Source organism: Rousettus aegyptiacus, unplaced genomic scaffold (genome assembly GCF_014176215.1).
Source record: "Rousettus aegyptiacus isolate mRouAeg1 unplaced genomic scaffold, mRouAeg1.p scaffold_m13_p_1, whole genome shotgun sequence".
NCBI lineage: Eukaryota > Metazoa > Chordata > Mammalia > Chiroptera > Pteropodidae > Rousettus > Rousettus aegyptiacus.
The window spans coordinates 39,280,199-39,301,271 of NW_023416284.1; the positions used below are offsets into that span (position 1 = coordinate 39,280,199).

At 44.1% G+C, this 21,073-nt stretch overlaps 1 long non-coding RNA gene across 2 annotated transcripts; it reads left to right on the top strand.

Moving 5' to 3' along the window:
• Window positions 1-1,216: 1,216 nt before the first annotated feature.
• Window positions 1,217-17,865, top strand: LOC118612846. Of its 2 annotated transcripts, XR_004955131.1 has the most exons (3): window positions 1,217-15,286; window positions 15,860-15,943; window positions 17,157-17,865. It is a non-coding gene; the product is annotated as an uncharacterized LOC118612846 (long non-coding RNA). The 2 variants fall into 2 exon arrangements; XR_004955130.1 differs by having other exon boundaries at window positions 1,217-15,943.
• The last annotated feature ends 3,208 nt before the right edge of the window (window positions 17,866-21,073 follow it).

Sequence of the window (21,073 nt, forward strand, 5' to 3'; positions counted from 1 at the left end):
TCACATGGCCAAATCCAGTATCAGTGATCTGGGCAGTCATGGGGGTTATGGAAGGAGGGAGTGAATATTTTCTGTATAGTAATCTGCTGCAATAAGCATTCATTTCTTTTCTAGTTAAAAAAAATAGCAATAAAGTGAGGAAATGAGACTGTTTACCAGGGATAGTTTAAATTGTGTTCAATATATTCCAAAGTCACATTATGCGCTTCTTAAAAATACAAACTCCATATCTACAATTATAATGAACACAGCGATATTAACATGGACATTTAATTAACCAGAGTACTCGTCGCCTAGTAGGGCAGGGTAGTTTACAGTAGCTTGGCTTATGCTACCTGTGGTGTGACATTCTAAGCATAATCTAGAGACCGTTTAATGGCTCTCTGTATATATCACGCTACTTGTGTGGCCATCTGCAATCATGAAATCACAGACTCTCAGACCTGGAAAGATTCTGATGCCTGTGGTAGGCAGGTCTCTCCTAATTTACGTGGACAGCTACTTTTGGCAATTGTGGTCATTCTTGATTGGATGTGTTTCACATTGCTAGAGAATGGTGACTGAAATTGAAATTCCTTCATTTACCCAATGCAGACAGTGAGCCCCCCAGCTATCACTTATCTGAGTAATATAGTAAGTTTGTGGCCAAAGATGGGATGCAAACCAGGTGTCTTGAGTGGGCCCAGGGCGTTTTACTTAGTTTCTCTGCATAACACAAATATCAAGCATATGGATCATTTGGGAATATTCATTCACTAGGCTTTGAAACTTCCACAGCTCTTTAAAAAATGATTAAGTCTCCTTCTTCTACTGCTTCCTCTGTATTAAGAGAACCCAAACACTTCTTAGACTAACTACCTCTGAGTCCTGCAAAGAAACACCAAATGGCACAGATGCAGAAATAGTTACATTTTAAATTCCTTAAAATGCTGGCCAGGGAATCACACCTGCTTTAATTTCCTTTCTATTCTAAGTAATTTAGAAAATATCTGCTGATATAACTCATGGGAATTCATTTGCAAAAGAAAATGTTATATTAAGGAATTTATTTGTTAGGATTAAGAATCATGTTCCTCAAGTTTCATTTACCCATCACTTTTTCCATTTTCTATGTCCATTTATACATCTAAAATCAATTTACTTAATATTTTTCTTTAAGTAGATTTACTTTTTTAAAATGTAAAGATATTTTTATAGCAGATTATATATTATTATACATGAATAAAACTATTACTTGCTATAAATATTTAGACAACTGTGAATGTAAATATGTAGCCATTAAAATCATCAGATTTGTCCATGTACCACTAAAAGTGGTTTCTTATTCTACAAGCCGTAAGTATCTCTACTGATACAGTAGAAAAATATGGGCTTTGGAGTCAGGAAGACTTGAGTTCGAATCTAAACTCATTCTCTTTCCAGTAGTGCAATTTGGGGCAATTTCATTAAATTGCTGAGTATGAGTTTCTCATCCATAAAATGTTACAACAGTCGTCTCACAGCTTCGTGTGTGTGTGCGCGTGTGCATGTGTTCGACAGCACCTAGTTTTGTTACTATCTCATAGAAACTTAAAAAACAATTAGGTACCTTCTTTCTGTCCTCAATCTTTTTCAAAATGGCACTTAGGAAATGTGTTGTTAAAGAGATGAATGATCTGGGGGCACTATTATTGTTCCCAGGGTTACTTACCGATAGATTGCCTGCCATGTGTTAGAAAATGTCTAAGTGTTGTGGATACAGTGAAGACTGAGTTAATGGACTCAGAGTTGAAGACTTGGATTCAAGTCCTATTTCATCTTCTTTGGATAAGTCATTTAACATCCCTGAGTCTCAGTTTCCTCATCTGAAAATGAGTGGGGTGATTGCCATTTTTGTCTACTTCAAAGAAGTTATATAAGGAATACCAAATATAGCTAATGGCAAAGCCTTTGGTGAACTGATACAGCTGATTCTGCTCTATTGTGATATATATGTTCCTGAAACACTTTGTGTTCTGCAGAGTTGTAGATTAAAAAATAATAGGGTTTTTTTGAAAAAATAAGGTTGGCACAGATCGCTGAAGACCTATACAATATTATGATCACAGTGCTAAGATAAAATTTGAAATATCCTAATAAAAATAATAGAGTGAAAAACTGTTAAATTCTGACTAAAGAAATAAATACACACACACATCCATACTACAGCAAATATAGAACTTTACCTTAAGGCTGGCAAAGGTAACTTGATGGAAGGTATAGGGCTGGAATGAGGCTGCTGAGTTATGGCGGTCAGGGCAAACGCTTAAAGATGGGGCTGCGCCATGCAATAAGCTCTTTTGGGAAAGAGCATGTAAGCAAACACGGAGAGTAAAAGGACATCATACTCAGAACCCCCAGTATTGCCTGTGTCTGGCTCCTGCACTCACTGTGTTAGTGTAGCTTCTGCTCAGCTGCTGCTTCTCAGTGGAACAAAGCATTAACATCCTGGGAAAAATAAATGTGAAACAAAGCACCTACATGTTACATTGTTTTCATCTCCCTAGTTACCAATCTTACCTCGTCTTATAGTATGGTGTCACGATATTGTGTATTATAACAAAGCAGTCCACCTATGCAGATGGACAGCAGGGAGAGGTTTGGAGGCTTCATGAGCAGAGCAAACAGACTCTTACAGGTAGAATTCATTCAGAGATGTGAGTCTCTCTATCTGTGCCTTCTCCTTCCCTTCCCAGTCTAACCGGTCTATTTCCCCTTCTCTCCTTGGTCGCAGAGTTTCTCTTCTTCTGTGAGCTCCTTGAGACAGGTCTTCATCATATTCATCACTGTGCTCCAAAGGCCCCCAAAGAAGCCCTGGAACAGAATGGTTATATTATAGTCGAACCTCCGTTTATAGGCATAGAAGAGCCTTAGGTCTCCTGAGGGGCTTCCTGGGCTCACCTGAGGGCATCAGAAACACTGGACTACCTTGAGATGAGGATGAAGGCACTCATTCACTCACTCACTCAGGATAGGGACAGTGTCTCAGTCAGCTTTATTTCCAGCATCTCTGGTGCTCTCAAGGGAGATGGGGACTCTTCAGTGGCTCCCAACTCTACCTTACCCAAGAGAAGGTCATTAGAGGGCTAGTAGCACTTCTTCCTCAGCACTCTTCCCTCCTCCCTCCTCCCTTCCTCCCTTCCCTTCCTTTCTTTTTTTCCCCGACAAATATTACTGAGCCTCTGTTTCATGCCAGGCATTACACAAGGGCTTGGGGATGAAGTGGTGGGCAAAAAAGACATCTGCCCTCGAGGCATTTCAGTATTGCCTAGAGGTTAAGTGCTTTACCTGGATCTTATAGCTGGCTCTGCCCTTTTCTTGCTGTAAAAACGTGACCAAATTCCTCACTAAATCTCCATTTCCTCATCTGTAAAATCGGGCTCATGAAAGAACCTATTTCAGAGGGTTGTTGTGACTATTAAATGAATGATATGTGTTTAGAAATAGTCCCTGACTCAGTAAGTGCCCAATTAATATTAATTGTAATGAGAACCGTTTTCCCTGTGGTGTAGCTAGTAGAATATGTAAATGTTATCTGACGGGGAGTCAGAGGCTAATTGAACCTATGGACCTAAAAGATTTCTATACCGTTCTGGTTTTGAGGAAGAATGACAATGGGAACCTTCTTAAAGAGGATGATCAGAAAGGGCCTCTCTGAAGAGGGGCTACAGTGTAAAGGATATAAAGGCTGACACAGAGAGGCATGACAGGTTGTGCAGGAGGGGCACACCACGCGGATGAAAGGCAGGAAAGAGCCATCTCCAGTGATCCAGTGGTGAGGACTTACCCGACAGGCTCTGCACTTGGCTAGGTTTGTTAACATATCCTTTGTCCCTAGATGATCAGTTAAAGTCTCACTGTACGGGGAGCTCTCAGTTATGGCTTTCGAGCATTGGAGACTGGACACTGGTACCATCCGTATCCTGGGTTCTAGAACTCCACGTCTTTTCAGGCTATTACTGTGAACCCCTCTACACAGCTGTGTCTGCTGAGCCATTGTTTTATTTCTTACATTACACTTAGACAAATTAAATAGAGGTAACTTAATTAACATGAATTTCTAGGTACCGTGGTCTAAATTTACTCCCAATCCCTAAGCTTTAATCAGTATGTTACCAGCCACATATAGTTTGGATGACTTCTCTCAGGTCATCTCATTTGCCTATTCATTCATGAATACTCACTCAAAGAATGCCAGTGGAGCAAGAAGTATGTGTTATCATGACGTCAGTCACTTGGGGCCTCGGCTTCTCCACCAGTAACATGGAGGCTTGGGCCGGATTGCTGGTTTTCTTTGTTGACGTCCGATCCCTATTTTATTAATCAAATTAGAGTGGATTCAAGGTTATTCCTTTAATAGCTTCAGCCTCATTCTCTGGTTTACTGAAAAGCTTTCTCAAGTGGGAGAGAAAACAGTAGAGTGACAACTAGCAGCTGGGAATTTTATTATTATTACCCAGAACTTAATTTTTCTCTGGCTAGATCGTTAGGATATGTGTGCCTCATTTGCCACAAGGTCTCTGTGGAGGGGTGAGCAGTGCCAAACTGGATGTTCTCCCAGGTCCTTTTAGCTTTGACATTCTCTCAGTCCTATGATGATTTTTCTTTTTTCTTTGTTTCTTTTCATTTAACACCATTTCATGTGCATGTTTCCAAGAACTCATGTAGTTCTCTCCCTTGTCAGTCTTAGAGATTATGCTCTAATTTTGCTGAACAGTTACCCTGTTGATCCCTCTGCCTTGATTCACTCTGCTTTACATACCTTTTCAGACCCTTCATTTCAATGAATTCTAATTGCGTGTGTGCGTGCATGTGCTTGTGCGTGCGCACGCGTGTGTGTGTGTGTGTGTGTGTGTGACTCCCCACACTCAATGTTTTTATCCCTGGTACCAGTAGGCACTCAGTGACTATTGGATGGATTAGTGAATTCATAATGATTATCAAGAACCTCGCCATACACGTACATACACATTATAATCTTTGGATTATTTCCCTTCTGTTCTGAGGGTATTAATTCTTAAGATAGAATTCCTAGATCCAAAGTTATAAGCAGGTTTCATGCTTTTTTACCAACTGCCAGATTGCTGTGGCGCTTTCGTTTTATGTAAGCAGTAGTGTTGCTGATAACACTTGTGGTAATTAAAACATTATCTTAAATAATTAATCAAATCAAAGAGTACTTCCTCTCCTTTTTTTTTTTTTTTTGTGGGTATCAATAACTTTTATATCCCAAACTCTAATAGTTTCCCTAAAGCCACTCAGATCAGTGCTACGTGCTCTGAATTTAGTAAGAGAAAAAGAAATGGGCTGTTGTTCCAGCTCTAAGTCCAAGCAACTTTTGTGTCTCCTTGGGCACTACATTCTTTTGAGAGTTCAATACCAGCCTGATTTGGAGTTTTCTGCGATAGTGATGACGATAAAAATAAAGAGAACCATGACAACCCTGAGACTATATTATTAATCTCATTTTATAGATAAGGAAACTAAGGCTCAGAGAGGTGACATAGCTTGTCTTCAGCTACACAGCTAGGAATTAGCAAAGACAGGTTTTATGTCTGGTGTCATTTGATTCTAAGCCAGTCTCCTTCCCCTAAACTACACTACACCATGCTCCAAGTGGATGTGCAGGGTCAACAGCCTCATGGGAGCAGCAGGTCTGTCAAGTTCTGCAGGGCTGAGCTGTTTATCATTGCAGAGGATACTCATCACTGCGCTAATTACATTAATTGCTGCCCACTCTGTGGCTAGGTGGGTGGCTTAACAATACCTAGCAACAGTGATAATGATGCCTGGGCCTGCCTTTCCGCCAGAAAACATCTGACTGCTTTTTTTTTTTTTTTTTTTTTCCACATCTCCTTCCTGTGATGGCCAAAGATAGTAATTATAGGTTCTATTGGTTGGAAGTTAATGACTCTCTACCTTCTAGGGGAAAGGTCAAGACTTTAAACTTTGCCCTCCATCAGCATCAACTGTGTGTTTGACACTTTATTTAAAGGGTCTTTTATAAATCCTCACAATATCTCAGAAAAAGGAATTATATTATCCCCATTTTGTTTATAAGGGAACCCAGTCACTTGCCTGGGGTCACATAGCTACAAAGTGGTGGAATCAGGTTTAGAACTCTGGCCTTTTGGAGGAGGACAAATTTTGTCTCTCCACATTTCCCTATACCACAGCTCCTCCCAAGAGGAGGCCTTTTTATTATGATGCTTGGAATTGAATTATACACCAGTGGGGCTGGAGACTGTATTTGCAGAGAAGCAAGGCATTGGGAATGGTGTTTAGAGGAGGTCTCTAGTGCTGAAGGATGAATATTTGACACTTGTCCTTACAACTCCTACCCCTTCCCTGAGTTTCTCAAGGAAATACTAACAGAGTGTTTCAGTTGACTTTTTAAGAAGTAATTTGAAGACTATATCCGTGTACTTCTTAGGAATGGATGGATGGCTTTGGCAATTAATCATAATAGGGTAAGTGACTTACCTTCTCCAGAGACCCAGATAACAGAGGCTAATTTAGGAAGTCATTATCTTTGGAATGTTGCGTACACACGCACTGTATGGGTGTGTCTATATCTATGTGTATGTGTAGATGTCAATAAATGTGTGCGTGTGTGTTCTCAGGAAGTCTTGGAGTTCTGGTGGAACTTTAGATGACTCGATTTCTTTCTTACCTACCTTTTATCCATAAATGAGGTTTAAAAGTATATTTTACTAGAGTTCAAAACAACTATATTATGTAATGACATAGAGTAGTGCTTAAGATATTTGGAGCTAGATCAGGGTTTGATTTTGGCTCTGCCTCTTACCAGCTACCGTGACTTGGACAGGTCACTTACCCTCTCTGGGCCTGAGTTTTCTCATTTCTAAAAATAGGGATAATAACAGTTCTGACCTCATGAGGTTGTTGTAAGTCAGGGAAGTTTCTGAGGGCAGGGACTATGTCTACACACTACTCTGTGCCCGGCCAGAATGAGGTATAGAAAGAGCAGAGATGTCACTTAGATAATCCCTCGACTCTGATTCCGGCTCTCCCATATTGCCTGTGTGATCTTGGAGAAATTCCTTAACTTTTCTAGGCCTCACATGCCTCATCTTTAAAATAGAGGTTCATTATTTCTACCTCAAATGATTGCTATGTGAGGAGGTGGGACGTATGAAGACCTAGTACAGGCATTAGGGTGTCAGAAGTATCCATTCCCCTGTCTCCCATCTCAGAGTCTGACATTTAGTAATTGAAGATTCAGTTCCTATTTGATAGGGAAACATTTTCTCTTGCCCCCATCCTTCCCATCCTTATTTTCTCCTTCTCATCCCTTTTCTTCTTTTTCCTTCCCTTCTCTTCACTTTCTTTTCTTTGTCTTTTTTTGATCAGCTTCAATCTACTGCAACTCAGCCCCTCTCTCCAAAATCGTCAGCCCTCTGGACTGACGCAGCAGCCTCCTCACTTGCTTCCTCGCCTCCATCTGGCCTTCTATTTTATTGTCCACACAGGGTATCCTTCCAGTACCTGAACCAGAACTTGCTACTTTTCTGTGCCACTCCCTCCAGTGGTTTCTCATCACATTCAGAACATTCTGTGGCCCCCGCTGTGACCTGCAGGGATCTCTGTGAACTGTTTTCTGGTAAAAATCTGACTTGGCTTCCTAGCGCTCTATCTCTAACTCACTTTGCTCCAGCCACAAAGGCCTCCTAGCTGTTATTGCAACTTTTCAAGCATGTTCTAGCTTTGGGTCGTTTATACTTGCAGTTCTCTCTCCCTCCAAATAGCTTCAGACTTCGTTCTCACTTCCTCAGACGTCTGTCCACGTGTCGCCTTATCAGGAAGGCCTTCCTTGATGACTTTACGTAAAATAGCACCCCAGTTATTCCCAATCTTCCATTTCGTTTTGCTTCTCACTTATCACTGACATAGAGTATATTTTTTTATTTACTCTTTACTGTCTCTCTCCCCCCAGTAGAATGTAAATTCTATAAAAGCAGACTTAGTTTTGTTTTCCGCTGTGTCCCCAGAGCCCAGCACACAATAAGTGCTCAATAAATATTAGCTGAATGCATGAATGTGTGTGACTTCTCTATGAAATGGCAGGGAAGAGCCTACATAGGTGATCCAGATGTTTCTGGGCCATGGAAAGCTCACCGACTAGCATTTATCTTACCCAGACCAAGGTGAGGAGAGGTGAAGAGGAGAATTTGGTGGTTACTTAGGGGCCCACTTTCTTCACTCACATGCCTTCACGCCAACGCTGTTCCGTGTGTTGCAGTGACGTGCCTGCTATCATGCTTGCCCTTTGTGCTATAGCTGCAATGTTGTCTAGAATTACCATGACAGCTTTACCATGTGATTAACTTTGCTCATACAGATACTATCCATCACAGATAAAGATCATTCGAAGTTTAAATTTAGCACCACAGCAACAAACTGAAAGTTAGAAGTGTGCTATCTAATTGTTTCTAGACAATGAAAACAAATACACAAAGTCTTCTAGAACTGAATCACCCTTCCCTACCAGGTCTCTCCCTCCCCATCACCCTCCCTGTCCTGATTCTGTTCCTGTCATGAAACATAGTAGCCTAGAGAAAAGAAACATAACATTGAGAATATAGGATTCCAATTCCTACCGCACCACTTATTGATTGTGAGATCTCAAGGAGGTTGCCTCTCCCACTTTGAGCCTCAGTTACCTCTTCTCTAAAATGGGCATTGAGAACAGGTATTCAATAATATGTATCGAGTAAAAGATGACTAAATGAGATGCCAGGGGTAGAGTAGCTAGCCCATAGTGATCATGCAGTAAATGCTGGTGCCTTCTATGCCGACTTGCATGGCTGTGGTGTTTTGATAGCCATTCTTTGGCTTTCGTCAACTTTTAGGATAGTCAGTCAACTAAAAATGGAGACAAGGCCTTTCAGAATCAGTACTTCATAAGGCTGATTTGCAATGAGGTTGAAATTCTGGGACAAGTGGATGGGTGCGGCATCATGGCAGTGAGAGGCACAGTTTCTGTGCATATTAATTTCCTAGGGCTGCTGTAACAGGTGCCACAACCTTGGTGGCTTCAAACAACAGAAATTTATTCTCAACCAGTTCTGGAGGCCAAAAAATCCAAAAAGTGTCAGAGGGCTAGACTCCCTCTGAAGTCTATAAGAAGGAATCCATTCTTTGCCTCATCTAGCTTCCACGGATCCTTGGCGTTTCTCGGCTCATGGCGGCCTTACTCCAATCTCTGCCTCCATCTTCACATGGCCTTCCTCTCTAGGTGTCTCTTTCTCAAATTTCCCTCTCCTTCCTGTTATAAGGACATTAGGCATTGGATAGAGGGTCCACACTAAATCCGAAATGATCTCACCTTGAGATCCTTAACCTAGTTATATCTGCAAAGACACATATCCAAGCGACGAAGGTTGGGCATAGCTTTTGGGGAGTAAAATTCAACCCACTGCTGTGCCCTCCAGGAACTTCAGGTTAAGCAAAGGGACAAAGCACATACAGCTGAGCTAAGAGTTCCAAGTAAAAAGTAAAACAAACCCTTCTGGAAGGTTGGTAGGAGGTCAATTCATTCATTCTCTGATCCAGAGCCCCTACTGAGCTAGGTGCTGGGAAGTAGAAATGACGAAGCGCAGTACTTGCCTTCAGGGAGTTCACTGACTGGTAGAAGGGGACAGATCAACAGGTGTTTCCAGCTCAGTATTGTAGGGCTATAGTGGAGGTGGGCCCCCATGCTGCGGGGGCTTAGCAGGTCCGGGTTACAAGCCCAGAGAGGTGATCATAGAAGGCTTCCTGGAGGAAGGATTGTCTTACTTGAGTCCTTAGGGATGAGGGAATAGGAACCAGTCATGTCCAAAGGGAGAAGAATTCTAGGAAGAAGGGAAAAAGGAAAGAAAGCCCGGCCTTGTTGGTCCTGCACAAAGTATGGGGCAGTGGGCTGGAGAGGCAGGCAAGGAGTCAGATCATACAGGGTGCTGGAAGCCGTTCAGTGAGCAATGGAGAGCCACAAAAAGACTTTAGGGAGAGGAATTACATGACCAGATTTGCATATTAAAAATAAAAATTAGAGAAAGCCTTTAGATTTTTCAGTAGATTTAAAAAACTATTTTCTTCTTTTTTTTTAAAGGGAGGAAAATATATCTAGAAGAAAGTACACAAATCTTGAGTACAGCCTGATGAATAAGTGACCAGCCCTGTTTGTACCACTTAAGTTGTTTGGGTATGGGTTGTCAGAATGGAGGCAGAACAGAGGAGAGTTTGTGATAGGCCAATGACTCAGAATTCCCCTTCTTTGTCCTATGTAGAAATGACCCCCTTAAGAGGAAGAACCTGAGATCTGGAGTAGGAAGACCCAGTTTTGAGCCCCGTATCTGGTAATTGTCTACAGTGTGATCTCAGGCAAATGGCTACACATCTCTTATCCTCAGTTTTACCATCCGTAGAATGGGCTAACAGTACCTGCCTTACTGAAATAGTGTGAAGGTTTTGAAATACAACGAAGTTGGAGAAAGCTCTCTGAGCTGTGCAGAATAGTTGCTAATATGATTCTCAAATTCTAATCTGCCTCAGATCTGGACTGTTTCACTTTACTTTCTTCCTTCTCTACATGTTTTGTTTTTCGGATACACGAGGAGGGTGAGAGTTTCTCTTTTCGCAGCACTTTTTGTTTGTTTGTTTCCCATTCCAAAATATCTATGTTAGGTCTGGAGTGTCACTCCTGTACCCTTCTTTGTCCCTGCCCTTTGTGCTTACTACTGTTGGTCTGAACCACTCACACTCAAAGGGGCAGGGAGTTAGGGCCATGAAAAGAGGTTTGAGGGTGAGTCAATACGATTTTTCTTTCTTAGTCTTCACCTAGAACCTGCTATCCCCCAGCTCTGCAGGGGCATTTGGGATCATGGGTAGGAGGTGGGGGGAGACACAGAGGGAAACATGGCATTTACACCAAGGTAGTCGGCTGGCTCATTTGTTGAGGCAAAATGGAAACACGTCATGACAGAGCAAAGCCAGCTAAGGTCAAAGTCTTACTGCTGAGAAGCAAAAGCCCCAAAGGAGTTGAAAAACAGAAGAGACCACTTCATTGGGTAGAAGCCCATAAAGAAGGCGAGCTCAGCACTGGACTCTCCATCTCTCCTCTCATTTCAGATTCTTGGCATTTCTGTAATAATTATCTTTAAGGATCTATAGCTCATCAGACCACTCTTTTATACACATTGTCTTATACAATCCTCATAACAAGATCAAAAACTAAGTATGTATAGTAATTACCATTTTTTCAGATGAGGGGACTGACATTTTTAGTGACTTGCTCCAAGTCATATCATTGTTAAAAGAAGGAAAAAGCTTTGAGCCTAGATTCATCCAGCTCCAAAGCTCCTGGTATTTCCACTCTGCTCTACCATTTCACTGAATGCATGTGGAAGGGAGCCACGCATTTTATCAAGTTGCATCGCATTGCATGCATTTTTAGTATTTGTGTGCACATGTCAACAGGCATGTTGACGCACCTGCTGGGTGAGTTGTAACAATTGCATTTTGAGTGGCTAAATACATTTTTGCTGGAGAACAGGAAAAGAAACATGCAAGCCCACTGTGTGTGAGGCCAGTCTCACCATGTGAGAGCTAGCTGGTCCTTGAACAAATGTTTGGGAAATGGCTCTTGTCTAGCCCTGGTGGACTTTTCAGGGGACCCCTTGGGTTTTTCCATGATAATTCTATTTCCAAAACAAAATTCATTCCCCATCCTTTTTAAAAAAGGAACGAATATTTGTTTAGTGCCCACTATGTGCCAGGCATGATGCTCGGTGCTTTACATCCATGACATCATTGAATTCCCACAAACCCTGCCAAGGGAGCACCATTAGTGTCACTTGTTCAGCCCAGGAGACAGCTTCAGGAAGGTGGGGATATTTGCTCAAGATCACTCAGCTCCTGCCCAGTGCTGTCCAAACAACAGGCCACACTGGCATTTTAAAATTATCGATAGTTCATTTTATTTTTCAATAAAGTTGTAAATTATTTCTAATTCACAAACCAGGATGCTGGCATACAGATTTTGCTCCTACTCTTTTAGTAAATCAAATCTTTTTTCTTTTCATTATTGAGTAGCTGAGCTGTTTTGTCCTAGAGATAAAAATCTTCACTCCAGGTCACTCGAGTGGAATATCAGAACAGTACATCATTTGGCCTTTTTTCTTCTTTTTTTTTTCCTGAGGTACCTAGCCTCCTTTTAAGACCTTCTCCCACCATCACCATGGAGTGTGGCTGCTGAGGTGTCTCCAGCCACAATGGAGAAGGCAGGAACTGTGGCCTGGACGAGCCTGTGGTCGGTTAAAGAGACCTGATGTGCATGAGCCCAGAGGGGCCTCTGAGGTTTGAGATGGGCTCTAACAGTCTCCCAAAGACTTCTGTTCCTACGCACCCAGTGCCACCATAGAAAGTAGATGTCCTCAGTGACATCCGAGAACATTTGGCCCCTGAGAAAAGTTTTTGGGCCTCTTTTAAGAGAAGATGACAATTTTGATACTACCTGTTCCTAATTTTAGCACTGAGCAGATAGATGGATCATACCTTCCGGAAGTGGAATGAATAATAAAGATGAAGGTCTTCGCACCCTTAGGGCTGGTATTTTCAAATCTCTTTTAAGGCTAATTTTAGGAAGCAGTGGGGGAAGAGCCTCGGGAAGAATAGCTCTTAGTATGGGCCAGGGCGGGGAAAGCACTGCCTGTGTGCCCTTGGGGAGACTCCGCTCAGCCCCGCCAAGCTCCAGTTTCCTCTTCTGCTACTTGGTGATACTCTTCCTTCTCTGCTCTTGGTCCCAGATGACCGCTGTGGAAATTAAACGAGAATCTGTTTATGCCGTTAGAGAAGAGTCCCCAACACAGAGAAGGTGCTTAAGCAAAAGTCAGGAGTCCTGGGTTGCACTTTAGACTCCACCCGGAGCTCTGTTACCTCTTTTCTCTGGTCTCTCGTTCTGAAAAATGAGGGAATTAGAGTAGGATTTTTTTGCTCTATAGTCTCTTTTGCCTCCAAGTGGAGGACTGAAAGTGACTTTTAAGAGATGACTAGATCTTTTAATATTTAGCTATGTAGCCACTCAACAAATAGTTAATAAGGGTCAGGTGTAGCACTACGTGGTGGGTGTAGAATAATAAAACAGATGTAGCCCCTGCCCTCATGGAACTTCTAGTCTAACATAGACCATTTGGGGGAACTTCCTCATCTCATGGTTGAAGAGGTGCAAGGGCTCCAAGAGAGCACTGTTAACTAAAAGAGCTATGTAAATGATGGGCAAATGTTCACTGCACAAACAAATCAGTCTAAGTACCTTAAGAAAACTCTTTGGGTGACCCTAGAGTTGGGGAGTGGTTCCTGGAAGTTGGGAAAGGTTGTGGGAGCTCTGGCCAAGGGTGTGTGTAATTGCTAAATAGTTTGTTTGTTGAGACACCGGAGAATGTGAGGATCTGCTCCTACCTGCCCAGTTCTCAAGGGGGCCATTTACCAGGAAGAACAATGACTTCTCATGCCTTGTCTTCTCCCTGGATGTGGAGCCAGTGCAGATGCTAGAACGCAAGGGGAGCAGAGACAAGTGGACAGAGAAAGATGCCAGTGTTAGCATGACACTTGGGCCAAGCCCAGAGGACCCTGAGGGGTTGTGGAGTCTGAATCTGTATCCTCTTGAGGGAGAACCGGGGTCCAGTTAGGGGGTAAGGCTATCTGAGAGTTGGTCTCATGTCCATGGCCAGAAGCTTCCTGGAGAGGTGGAAAGAACCTGAGCTTAGGAGTTGGAGACTGACTTGGGTTCGAAGGCTGTGGAATCTGGGGCAAATCGCTTAACGTCTCCGAACCAGCTTGCTCTTCTGTTAAATAGACACCGCCTCTTTAAGACATTGTGAGGTCTCAGGCACCTAAAATCTATCCCTGGGACTAACTACAGACTTGATAGTTGATATTTATAATCATTACATTATCAGGACCCAGGTCCTGTTCTGTGCAATCCTAAAAGACAGTGCTAGGGACAGCTTCGATGAGAAAACTTAGAAGGAGGTTGTATTATCTTCAGTGTAAGTGAAATAGTGCAACAAGACTGAGTGGATTTACAGGGATTTAGCTGTAGCTTCACTCACCCACTATTTGACCGTAGATAGACATTTTTACCTTCTTTGAGACTTGTTTTTTTCCGATATTAAGTGGGGATACCTTACATGCTCAACTTTTCTCATCGAACCCTTAAATGTTATTGAATGTCTACTATGAGCCACACTATGCTTGGTGCTGAGGACACAGGAACAGAACACAGTCCCTGTCCTTAAGGAGCTCACCATCTAGGGGACAGACCATTAAATAAATACTTATAATAGAGTGTAGACAGGCCTAGCCCTGTCTCGGTGGACAAAGAAGGCTTCCTGGAGGAGATGATAGCTAAAGCTGAGAGCTTAAAAATGAATAGTATTTAACCAAGTAAAATAGGAAAGGAAGTAAGGATCTGGGAAGGACATTCCAGGTAAGAAGGGTTGCACATACAAAGGCCGGGAGATAAATGGGCACAGCAGATGTGAAAATATGGCTGAGTACACCTTTACTGCAGTGTAGGCTTTGTATAAAGGCAGTGTGAAACCACTGAAAGATTTTAAGCAAGGGAGTTGGAGTAACCTCATCACATTTGCACTTTAGAAAGAACACTCAGGGTTATGTGTGCATGCATCACGTTATATTGTGGAGAGCCCTTGGTATAAGTTGAGTCTTTCCTCTTCCACTTCCTGCTCCTCTTCTTCTCCCTTTCTCTGCCCACATAGGATGGCTCACATAAGATGAAGTAACCCACATGAGCATGCCTGGTGTAGTGTCTAGCACATAGTAGGTGTCCAATTTACATATATCATCCTCCTTTTAAAACGTAGTCTTTGAAAGAGAAATCCCCTGGCATGAAGTGCAGGTTGGGGTAAAAATGCTGAGGGTGTGGCTCTTTGCATTTTCTAGCTGCTGTTCGGGTATAGCTGATGGGATTTAGGTCAAAGGAAGTTCCCCAGACAATTCAGTCTCACCAGTCATCTGGGGTTTCAAGGAGGGCAGGTAAGGGTCATAATAGCTCCCCTATTTCAAGAAGTCACTCCTCCCCAGGGTCTTGGTCTTGAAAATTTACCAGACATAGATGATCCTGATTCTGTTACTTTGTCTGAGTCAGCTTTCTCATCTATAAAATGGGTATGAAGTTACCTGTGCTGCCAGTCACACAGGAGGTCGTCGTGATGATCAGAAGAAGAGTGTGAAACACAACGAGGTAATACAATAGATTCCATTCATTAATCCCTACTTTGGGCCAGGCCTTGTTCTATGAAGCAGGTATTATCATTATCCCTCTTCGACAAATAAAGAAACTGAAGTTGGGAGAAATTATGGGAATTGTGAGGGGCACAGGGTAAGTGTCTGTAGCTAGAGGCCTGGTTTTTTGACCACTACACCATGGCACCATGACCTGCTCTCTCTTACGAACCACCAACTGCTCCCTGAGCTCTTAGCATGATGCAAGTACTCCATAAGCATCTGCAGGAAGGTAGAATAAGGTAGGAAAGAGGCAGTGTTTAAAGTCTGAGAAAGTTTTTCCTAATACTTCCTTACCGCACCCCCAGCCAGCTTGCGTCTTCTCCCAGATGCACTCCTGGAAATGGTTTTTCACTCCATATTAAAACGACTGATTACCTGTCTGCCTCATCCTCAAACTGGTACTGGTGAGGGCAGGGATGGTGTCTAGATCATCGTGATATCCCCAGGGCCTACCTGGTACAGTGTCTGGTACTCAATAAATGTTCGTGAGTAAATCCCTTATATTGCTTGCCTGGATTTTCTGCCCAAGCTTTCCTCTTGGCCAAGAAGTCTAAAGCAAAGAAGCTGGGACATGGGTGAAAGTCTTCTGAAGGTCATTGGGCACATGCTGATGGTAAGCCAGCCTGACACTATCCTCCCATATCCCCTCACTGCTGTATGGACCCAGAGGATTGGGATGGCCCATCCCACTCTGCCCACCTTCTACATGGGACCCAACTGCTGGTGGGCTGAGCACAGGGCCCACATGTCACATGAGGAACCCTAAGGGTTTTCTGCGTCCATCAAGGTGCGTGGGCCACTGCATATGCTGGATGGCTTGAGTTGGGCCCACAAGGCTGATGGGAGTCGACAAGTCACATGAGAACCAGAACAATCCTCAGGCACATTGAGCAACCAGCTTCCCTTCCTTGCCCCAGGCAGGAGCTGGGCCAGGGAAAGTGAAGAAACCTGTTCAGGGCCTTGAGGGGGGTGGGCGTGGGTGGGGCCCGCCGGGAAGGGGGCTGCTGAACCAGTTTCTACTGCTCTAAGACTGGATGCAGCCTCGTGACACCAGTGGAGGCTGGAGAAACCCGCCCTGGGCGCACCTCGGTGTCCTTCAGGGCAACACCGGCTTTAGCAACGATAGGACTAGGGGCTCTAGGTCGACGGTCACCGGGTGAGCGACTTCTGGTTGCTAAATCAGGCAAGCGCGCGGGGCCGCAGCGAATCAGCCTATAGGTAGAACTGGAAGAGGATTTGTACATCCAGGAAAACGGGGTGTGGGGGGGGGGTGGTGCGAGCTCAGAAACAGCTGGGTAATCGCTCCGCTCTCCGGATTTCGCAACCCCAGCACGTTGTGCCTTTACCCCTGCGCCTTCCCGGTGCAGGGCGTTTGGGTGGGAAGAGCCTGGGACAAACTTATTTGAATCCCAGCTGTTCCACTTACAGCTTTTGTGTTCTTGGGCAAGTGACTTCACCTATCTGGGCCAAAGTTTACCCAGATGAATATGAGAATAACCACCCGAAAGCGTGGGGCGAGAAATCAATGAAGTGACATAGGAACAGTGCCTGGCTCGTAATAGGTGTTTATAAAGCAGAGTTCCCTTTCCCTTCTTTGTTTAGGATCCAGATCTCATTCCCGCCCGAAGTCGCGCCCCACAGGCGACTGACTCTAGGATGGCGGATCTAGATGGCAGGGGGCCACCATTTGAGGCTCTGTTTGCTAAACTATCAAATAGGACGGGGCGTTTTAGAGAATTCTGAAGGCGGCATTTGGGTCGTGTTTCTATGATCCTGGGAGGGCATTTCAATGCATTCTTTCATTCAGGTATTTTATTTATTCACAGATTCCTATCAGGCGCAGGCCGCCTCTTATTGCCTCCCTCAGCGACGTTCCGGCCCGCCAGCTTTTCGTCCATACAAGGCAAGCTCCACCGGCTGCTTTTTGTGTAAATAAAGCCCACGGCCTTCCGCCTGCAAGTCGCCGCGGGTCCCGCCTGCCGAGCCGGCCCTGGGGAGGCGGGAACTAGTGCCACCGCCGCCCGGCAGGCCTCAGGAGTCTGGGAGCCGGCCACGCCCAGCTCTCCCGCAGGTGCGGACATCCGCGGCCAAACGAAGGATTAGGGGGAGGAAATCCAGGTTCAGGTCGTCAGCGTCCCCATCCGTTCGGACCGTCACCCATTGATCTCCCGGCACCTGGCTGCTTGTCATTTCAAATCCTCCCAGCAACCCTACAAGTATTCTCCCCGTTTTAAAGATGGGGGGACTGAGACTAGGTTTAAACCGCTTGTCCCACAGGCAAAAAAGGGGCAGAATGAGAAATTCTAACCGAATATATCTGGTTGCAAAACCCAGTCTTTTCCTTACCCTGTCTGCCATCAGTGAGATTGTAAAGAGCTTAACGGGGAAGAATACAGTAAAAAATGACCACGAATCAGGTTGACAGAACAGTGGGAAAAGAAAGGGGCTTTCAGAGCTGCCCTGGGTGTCTCAAGGAACAGAGGTGGAGGGTGGGGACTTAAGCCACTGGATAAACCACAGATTCTTTTTCCTGCATGACAATTTTACTCCTTTGTGAATCAAAAACATCTTAGTAAAACACAATGGTAGAGAACATAAAACTCTCAGAATTATTTTAGCCGAAAATAGGAGACTTCAAAGAAATTTCAGGCCGTTACCACACCGTTCACCTTTTGCGCGATTGTGCAGAAACGCTGTTGACGCCGTTTGCATACATGGGCAAACTGAGGCCAAACCTGAGTCCCTACGAGAGCAAGAGGCAGAGCGGAAGGAGAACCGAGAGTTCCGGGCTCCGGACTGGGCTGCTTTCTGGCCGGGGCGGGGGTCCTGTTTGCAAATAGCTTTCCGCGGGCATCTACTGCTGATCATTGTCACTCAGCCAACGGAGTGGGAACATTCTGAGTAATCGCAGGCAAGCAGAGCGGCTGGCTGAAAGCGAAAGGGACGCGCGGGCGACGGCTGAGGAGGGCGGCGGGTGGAGAGCCCAGGCGCCCGCGCTGGCGCGCCACCCCGCCCCTCCCCGGGTTCCCGCGGTGCGAGCGCCGGCTGCATCCTGCCCGAGCTGCACTCAGTCGACCCGTCCGGCGCAGCAAGCCAGCAGCCCTAACCGTCCCTACTGCGGCCACACTAGACCTTTCCATGGCCTAGGAGACCTGGGTCCCAACTCCTAGGCTCCGCGGGAGCTAGGAGGACCCGTTGGACTGCTGGCCAGCATGCTCAGCCTCAACCATCTGGGACCCATGGCCCTCCCCTTGCGTGTGGGGACAGTCAGGTGGTCAGGTCAGACCTGGGCTTATATTAGCCCCTGATACTTGCTAACTATAAGGCCTTGAGAAAATTACTTAAGCTCTCTCACTCTATGTATCTGTATCTGTAAAATGAGGGTTAGCAATTACCTCATGGAATTGCTGTGAAAAGTAAATGTGTCCCTATCTGTCAAGGCCTAGAACATTTACAAAACCGATTAAATGCTATGTTTTGCTGTAACTGTTAGGTGAGCCTGGGTAGGAATCTCAGTTAGGCCAATTAAGAACTGGATGACCTGGGCAGATGGACTTTCTTCAGTTCCCCTATCCGGAAAAGGGAGCTTCATTACACTTTGCTGTCTCAGGGTGGGGATGAGGACAGGGGAACTCCCCAGCATCTGGCAAGTCCACAAGTGGCTATGTTTGCAGCTCTCATTATTTGCCAGAACTGTCTTAAGCACTCTGTACTTATTAGCTCAATTAATTCTACAGTTATGGAATGAGAGAGGTATTACTGTTATTCATTCCATGTTCCAAGTAGGAAACCTAGGCACAAAGAGGTTAAGTGTTTTATCTAAGGTCATACAGATACTAAATAGGATTTGCATCAACAAAATTGGGCTCCATACTCCATGTTCCGAACCCCTACCCAATGTAACAGGCACTATGCTTAGGCCATGGGGCTGCAGCCAGGAAGAACATCACACGGTCACCTTTTCAACAAAGGACAGGGCCTCCTTTCTGAGTTTACTTGCCTTCTTTGATGCTTAAGCATTGCATGTACTTTATTATATTTTATATGCACATTGTGTGTACCTTGTACATAGGTATTCCTCATTGTTAGTTTCCCCTTCCTGTATTTTTGGGGGATCCAGTTACAAGGACGTATGTGGTATGGACATTGAGTGTTTTAGGTGATAGAGCAGTTGGTGTCTAGTAGGTGCTCCATATACCTGATTTCTTCTTTCCCTGTACTTAGTGATCTTGCAGTTAAGTAGACCGAAATAGCGCACACTTAAGGTTTAGACCTTTTAATAACAATAATTGTTTCCGCCTCTGAGAATTACTGTCTGTGCTGTGGAGTTCCCAGAACTGAGGGTGAATTTACTGTATTTATTACTTAATCATTTCCAAAACAGCCTATGACTGTGGCATCTTTAGTTAAAGGTGCAGAATTCTCCCTCTCCTACCCTCCCTCTTCAGGGTCCCTGTGATAAGTCTTGCTGTAAATGGCTAAAGCTATTAAATTTAGAATGTAGATCTTCCTGTGATGCAAGTGTAAGCTGTCGTTACATTCATTGCTTAAATGTTATGATTATTTCAAGCTTGGCTTTTGCATTTGAAGCCTTGAGTTAAATGTGGAAAGTAAGAAAAAAAAGTATAACGGTTGGAAATGAAAACGTGCAGTGGGTAGGCTTCCAGAGTAATAAAAAACGGCTTCAATTTTAAAAGATTTTAAGCCTGGTCTGGTTCCAGGCAGCATATCCTAAATTCCTATCATTTATCGTGCTGTATTATAAGGGTCTTTAGACAATTCAGTGAACTCAATTGATGGTATAGTATTAAACCGTGAGTTTCTTCTTATAAATTAGATAGCCCGTGGAGAGCATTCTGTATGCACACTGTAGACACTTGAGGAAAAGCTATTATGATTAGGGACTGGGATGCAGTTGAAGACTTTGTACTCAACTGACATTTGTTGAGCATCTACTATATGCCAATTGCTTGCAAGTCCATTATTTCGAATAAACCTCACAATATACCTATGAGGAAAATACCATATTACAGAAGAGAAAGTTGACACTCCAAAGAGTTCATTTTCTTGTCTATCTCACCAGAGAATAAGGGGCAGAGTCTGAGTTGGAATTTGGGTCTGACTATAATTTCAGTGTCTGAATCACTGCATTACTCTGCTTTTTCCTATATGTCCAGCTTTTGGAGGCTAGCATTAGAGAAGACTTTAAGATTCACCTCAGCCAGCATTTCTCTGTTCCTTTTATAATCCAGGTCCCCCTAGGTAAACACAAAAACCTTACACCCTATTTTAATGAGTTTCAAATTCAAAATAATTTAAATGTCATGATTCAAAACATTAAAGCAAAGGGACAAAGTTTTCAGTGTTTTGTTTTTTAAAAAATAAGCCTCCCCTCCCTGGACCTTCTGGTTCCAGTGCCTCACTTCCACCCTCTTGGTGGAGAGCTGTTGATTTGTGTCCTCTTCCTCTGGGTCATTTACCTCCTAGGAAGTTGAGCCCAGAGGTGTGACTTCCTAGTAACATCATCAGCACTTGAACTCAGGTCTGTCTGACTCCAATACATTATCTTTTGTCTAAAAATCCTGCTTGCTTCTCAGTTTAGTCTCACTATGCCCTAGCTCTGGGTCACACTTCAGACCAGCTTTATTACCCTAGAATGTGTCGTTCTTCCAGGTCTTTGCTTGGATTGTTCCTCTGTCTAGAATGGTTTCACTCCCCCTCCTTCCCTGTTTGCCAGTGAACT